Source organism: Triticum aestivum, chromosome 1A, assembly GCF_018294505.1.
Source record: "Triticum aestivum cultivar Chinese Spring chromosome 1A, IWGSC CS RefSeq v2.1, whole genome shotgun sequence".
NCBI classification, from domain to species: Eukaryota; Viridiplantae; Streptophyta; class Magnoliopsida; order Poales; family Poaceae; genus Triticum; species Triticum aestivum.
Genome location: NC_057794.1, coordinates 330,140,239 through 330,146,754, shown reverse-complemented (window position 1 = coordinate 330,146,754; position 6,516 = coordinate 330,140,239).

Genomic DNA, 6,516 nt, shown 5'->3' with positions numbered 1-6,516 from the left:
CAATACAAGTATTCAACTTGGCACTTGGGGGCTAATGCATATTCGATCTTCATCTTTTAATTGTTTACAAAGTCCCAAGCTCAATACAAGTATTCAACTTGGCACTTGGGGGCTAATGGCTATTTGATCATATGTATTCTGATGCGGCAGTTTCAATTACTTAAAGTACCGGTTTAACTACGCTAAGTTGAACCGGCCCTTGGGGACTACATCAGCAAATTTCAAAGCATCAAGATTCATATTATTAAGTCCCGGTTTGAAAGAATATTTCAAATCGGCCCTTAGGGGCTAGGAGAGTCAGCAAGAATGAAAGCATGCAACCAGGAAGGAGCATATGGAAGTTACCTCATATTTATCCTTCATCATGTTAACCAGACTGGCTTCATAGTCACGGCTGGTATACAGCCGGTTCAGATAGCCGGAATGGATATCTTGGGCGTTCAGAGCAGCGTAAGCCGTCAGATCAGCATTCCACTTGCCTTTGCCAAAAGCAGCTAATTCTTCCTTGGCAGAATGTTTGGATAAAGCGACAGGATTGCTTGGCTCAGTATGGCTAGTGCCAGTAATGACAATTTCATCATCATTGGTACCACCGGTTTGCACTGGAGCTATGGGCTTGTCAGTAAGTTTTGCGGGACCGATGGATCTTTCAACCCGGAGGGAACCTGTGGGCTGATGGATAGGACCTGAGGTATTAGTAGGTATTTGCTCAGCAGTAAGATCATCATCTGGCTACGGTGGATCGTTGGGAATATCCTCAGGAATAGCCGCTTCAAGATTGGATGTGGTGCCTGGTTCAAGAATGACATCTTCTTCGGTCGCTTTATCCAGGAGGGCCTTCTTGCTCGGCCTGGGTTTGGCCCTGAGAAGAATAACAAAATTAAATACAGCATATGTTCTAAGGCAATATACTACAAACATCACAATAAATATAGCTTACCCAAGCACCGTTTTGAGCGGTGGGAGCTGAGTAGCCGACGACTCGCCAGAAGATGAGTGGGAAATAACCTGATAATCGGAGTCAGACGGATTAAGAGGTTGACGAAAGCAGCCCGCTTTAGGACAAGCACTGACAAGCGAATTAGAGACCTCGGAATGACATTTCCGAACCGGACTGTTCGGTAAACCGGCGGAGGTAACTACCTGGCCGCTGTGCCGGGTGGTGCGGCGAGCTTCGTGTTGTTGAGTCTTCATAAGAAGTTTAGGATCCAAATAAGCAAGAGGATGAGAAAATTTAACTTTCCGGTTTGCCTGACGGATTTTTTGTGAAGGCAAAGTTTCTGAATCGGAAGAGAGAATAATTACCTCTGCAACATCCGCATGGCTGGCTTCGGCATCATCCTGACAAATATCATCATCAATAAGATGCATGAAAAATAAACCAAGTGAGTCAAGCTCTACCTCAAAGTCCGGATTATCCACCTCGTCATCAGGGGCCGGATTAGAAGATGCAGTGGTTCTTTTCCGGTGGGCAGTCTTCTTCACAGCTTTAGTTTTTTGCCGGGTTGCTCTTTCCGGTTTATCTGTTTTCTCTGGTTTCTCCTGCGGCAGCTTTTTGCTCCAAAACGGATCATCGCCCTGGTTATGCAGACACTGATATTAAAAACAATGACCAGACATATCAATAACAGATTCAGCAAAGAGAAAAATCAAAGTCTTACAGCTGGCGGTTTGTTGGTGGCACAGAAGGGAAGCAGGCCGGTTCTAGCGCAGATGTGCTCCGGTTCATTCAGTATCTTACGCACAGCCTCTGTGATTTCTTCACCGGAGAGCTGGAGTCTTGAATGTCGCAGTGGGTCATCCACACTATCAGTATATTCGCACATCAAACCGGAGCGCTGACTAAGGGGCAGTATGCTCCATGATATCCAACAGCGAGCAAGGTCAACCCCTGTTAAACCGTTGGCCATAAAGGCCCTGAGCTTTGACAGCTGAGGAGCATATTTGCTTCTCTCCTGGGCAGTCAATCGTTGAGGAAAAGGATGGGTATTGCTGAGCCGCTCCGGACGAAAGCCAGGCAAGGGATTCTCACCAGCAGGGGAGGTGTCTTTGCAGTAGAACCATGTCTGATTCCACTCCTTGGGGTGACTGTGCAGCTTGGCGTGAGGGTAGGTGACCTCTTTCCTTTTTTGAATAGCCATGCCACCCAACTCCGTATTAGAGCCATCAGTAAACTCAGTACGGCGGTTTAGATGGAAAAGATCTCTGAATAATTCCACTGTGGGCTCCTCTTGAAAGAACACCTCACAGAGCACTTGGAAGTGGCACATATTTGTAACAGAGTTGGGGCCAGTGTCTTGCGGATGGAGTTGGAAATCAGCTAGAACATCCCGGTAGAATTTAGAACCGGGCGGTTTAAAACCCCGGGCTAAGTGGTCTACGAAAACAACAACCTCTCCTTCTCGAGGTGTGGGGGGGCATTCTTTGCCAGGAGCCCTCCAATGGACGGTGTCTTTGCTGCCTAAGGCGCCAATCAGGACTAAATCGTCCAGTTGATCCTCTGTGACGCGAGAAGGGACCCAATTGCACTCATACACTTGCTTGGCCATGATGAAATCTACAAAGTACATTGATATGTGCAATGTTAAACCGGAAGCAGATCTATCTAAACCGGAGTTTATGAAGCAACAGCATCCCGGCGGTTCAACAAGGGGACTAATGATATATGATAGATTGCTTTTTCAAAGGTGAACCGCCTATGTGGTAAAGAGGATACAGATCTAAGGCAAGAATGACTAAGGAAGGTAAAAACAGATTTCATAAGGTCGCAGTGAAATTTTGGATCTACCGTAAGACAGGAAAATAAAAGGATTTAGACCTAAAAGGTTGATCTCAAAGCAATTCACAAGGGACCAGATCAGTGTTTTATGCGCATAAAGGTTTGCTTTGGTAACAGAAGATAAGCCATTACGGAGAATACATCAGGTTTGAAGTTTTATTCATGGGCTAAAGAAGAAACAAAGGAAGAACAGCGCCAGAGTCTCGATGAACTTCGACGAACGAGGAAACCCTAGAACAGATCTGCGGGGGAAAGGAAAGAAGATTTACCGGAGCTGAGGAAGAAGCGGAAGGTCGCCGCGATGCTCTGGTGTGCTCAGGTTGATGCAGCGGCCAAGGTTGATGCAGAGGTCGACGGTGGCGGCGGAGCTCCGAAGCTGGGCGACGCGAGGAAGATGAAGCAGAAGGGGTCGGAGGGAAAGAGAAAGGAAATGACCCTTCGGTCCTATTTATAAAGAAAGGGATATGTCAGGCGCGAGAATCAAGGAGCCGCGAGGTTGGAAACAAAGCTGCGGCCTTAATTGTCGCAGGCTTGTTAACAGGATAAGGTTCTTTATAACCAGTGACGTCACACCGGTCTACCGCGAGCAGAGAAGATGACATCACGGCGGTTCAACAAAATACAAGAAGATGTTGAAGATGAAGATTTTTGCTAAGGATTGACATGAACCTGTTCAAATCAATTTGGGGCCTAATGTTGGGGATATTACTACTGGGCATAAACCGGCCAGGACAAGCCGGGTTAACTTCATCAGTAGTTGAGTGTGATAAAAGCCCATGAGGGCAGATGAGGGCTAAAGGCCCATAATCAGTTTAAGGCCTATAGCTATAAATCGGCGTCGGTATGTAACTTGTGTTATAGGTTAGGAATAGTGGAGACCGAACCGGACGCATCTATGAGCCGGTATCGGGACTCTGTGTACCGACGGGCGTCCCCATGTATATAAGGGGACAACCCAGCGGCGGTTGAAGGAGAGACAACAACTCGAGACATAGGCGAAGCTTATTTGCTCCCTAGTCATCGAAACACCCATCAATTCCATCACAACTAGACGTAGGCTTTTACCTTCATTGAAGGGGCCGAACTAGTATAAACTCTCTTGCGTCCTTGTGTCCGCTTTAACCCCTTCAAGCTAACCCATAGCGATGGCTCCATGACTAAGTCCTTTCTCTAGGACAACTGCCGTGACAAAACCACGACATTATCAGTAACAAAGATAGGTGAAGTAGCATAAGCAGGATCATATTTCATTCTAGCATTCCGAGTTTTTTTGTTTAAGCTTAGCTAATAATTTCTTAAGATCACTTCTATCATTGCATGCAAGAAAGTCTCTTTTAGTTTCTTCATCCATAACATAGCCCTCAGGCACAATAGGCAATTCATATTTATTAGGAGAGCCTTCATCATCACTTTCATCAATATTATCAGTTTCAGTTATTTCATTCTCTCTAGCCCTAGCAAATTGTTCATCAAGAAATTCACCAAGTGGCATAGTAGTATCAAGCATAGAAGTAGTTTCATCATAAGTATCATGCATAGCAGAAGTGGCATCATCAATAATATGTGACATATCAGAATTAATAGCAGAAGCAGGTTTAGGTGTCGCAAGCTTACTCAAAACACAAGGTGAATCAAGTGTAGAGCTAGATGGCAGTTCCTTACCTCCTCTCGTAGTTGAGGGATAAATTTTTGTTTTCGCGTCTTTCAAGTTCTGCATAGTGACCAGCAGATATAAATCCCAAGTGACTCAAAGAATAGAGCTATGCTCCCCGGCAACGGCAATGGTAGCAAAAGTACTATTTTTGGTGTTTTATAGTGATGATAACAATAGCAAGGGAAAAGTAAATAAGCGAAGAACAATATATGGAAAGCTCGTAGGCAATGGATCGGTGATGGAGAATTATGCTGGATGCGGTTCATCATGTAACAATCATAACCTAGGGTGACACAGAACTAGCTCCAATTCATCAATGTAATGTAGGCATGTATTCCGAATATAGTCATACGTGCTTATGGAAAAGAACTTGCATGACATCTTTTGTCCTACCCTCCCGTGGCAGCAGGGTCCTAGTGAAAACTAAGGGATATTAAGGCCTCCTTTTAATAGAGTACCGGACCAAAGCATTAACACATGGTGAATACATGAACTCCTCAAACTATGGTCATCACCAGGAGTGGTCCCGACTATTGTCACTTTGGGGTTGCCGGATCATAACACATAGTAGGTGACTATACACTTGCAAGATAGGATCAAGAACTCACATATACTCATGAAAACGTAATAGGTTCAGATCTGAAATCATGGCACTCGGTCCCTAGTGACAAGCATTAAGCATAGCAAAGTCATAGCAACATCAATCTCAGAACATAGTGGATACTAGGGATCAAACCCTAACAAAACTAACTCGATTACATGATAAATCTCATCCAACCCATCACCATCCAGCAAGCCTATGATGGAATTACTCACGCACGGCGGTGAGCATCATGAAATTGGTGATGGAGGAAGGTTGATGATGACGATGACAACGGATTCCCCTCTACGGAGCCCTGAACGGACTCCAGATCAGCCCTCCCGAGAGAGTTTAGGGCTTGGCGGCGGCTCCGTATCGTAAAACGCGATGAATCCTTCTTCCTCATTTTTCTCTCCCCGAACACGAATATATGGAGTTGGAGTTGATGTCAGTGGAGCTCCAGGGGGCCCACGAGGTAGGGGGCGCGCCATAGGGGGGCAGGCGTGCCCCCACCCTCGTGGCTAGGGTGTGGGCCCCCTGGCCTTGATTCTTTGCTAGTATTTTTTTATTATTTCCAAAAATAATCTCCATGGAGTTTTAGGTCATTCCGACAACTTTTGTTTCTGCACATAAATAACACCATGGCAATTCTGCTGAAAACAACGTCAGTCCGGGTTAGTTCCATTCAAATCATGCAAGTCAGAGTCCAAAAAAAGGGCAAAAGTGTTTGGAAAAGTAGATACGACGGAGACATATCAACTCCCCCAAGCTTAAACCTTTGCTTGTCCTCAAGCAATTCAGTTGAAAAACTGAAAGTGATAAAGAAAAACTTTTACAAACTCTGTTTGCTCTTGTTGTTGTAAATATGTAAAGCCAACATTCAAGTTTTCAGCAAAGATTATGAACTAACCATATTCACAATAACATTTAGGTCTCATGTTTACTCATATCAATGGCATAATCAACTAGCGAGCAATAATAATAAATCTCGGATGACAACACTTCCTCAAAACAATCATGATATGATATAACAGGATGGTATCTCGCTAGCCCTTTCTGAGACCGCAAAACATAAATGCAGAGCACCTTTAAAGATCAAGGACTGACTAGACATTGTAATTCATGGTGAAAGAGATCCAGTCAAGTCATACTCAATGTAAACTAACAGTAATGAATGCAAATGACAGCGGTGCTCCCCAACTGGTGCTTTTTAATAAGAGCTTGATGACTCAACATAAAAGTAAATAGATAGGCCCTTCGCAGAGGGAAGCGGGGATTTGTAGAGGTGCAAGAGCTCGGTTTTAAAGCAGAGATAAATAATTTTTTGAGCGGCATACTTTGATTGTCAACATAACAACCAAGAGATGGCGATATCTTCCATGCTACACACATTATAGGCAGTTCCCAAACAGAATGGTAAAGTTTATACTCCGCCTCCACCAACAAGCACCAATCCATGGCTTGCTCGAAACAACGAGTGCCTCTAACTAACAACAGTCCCAA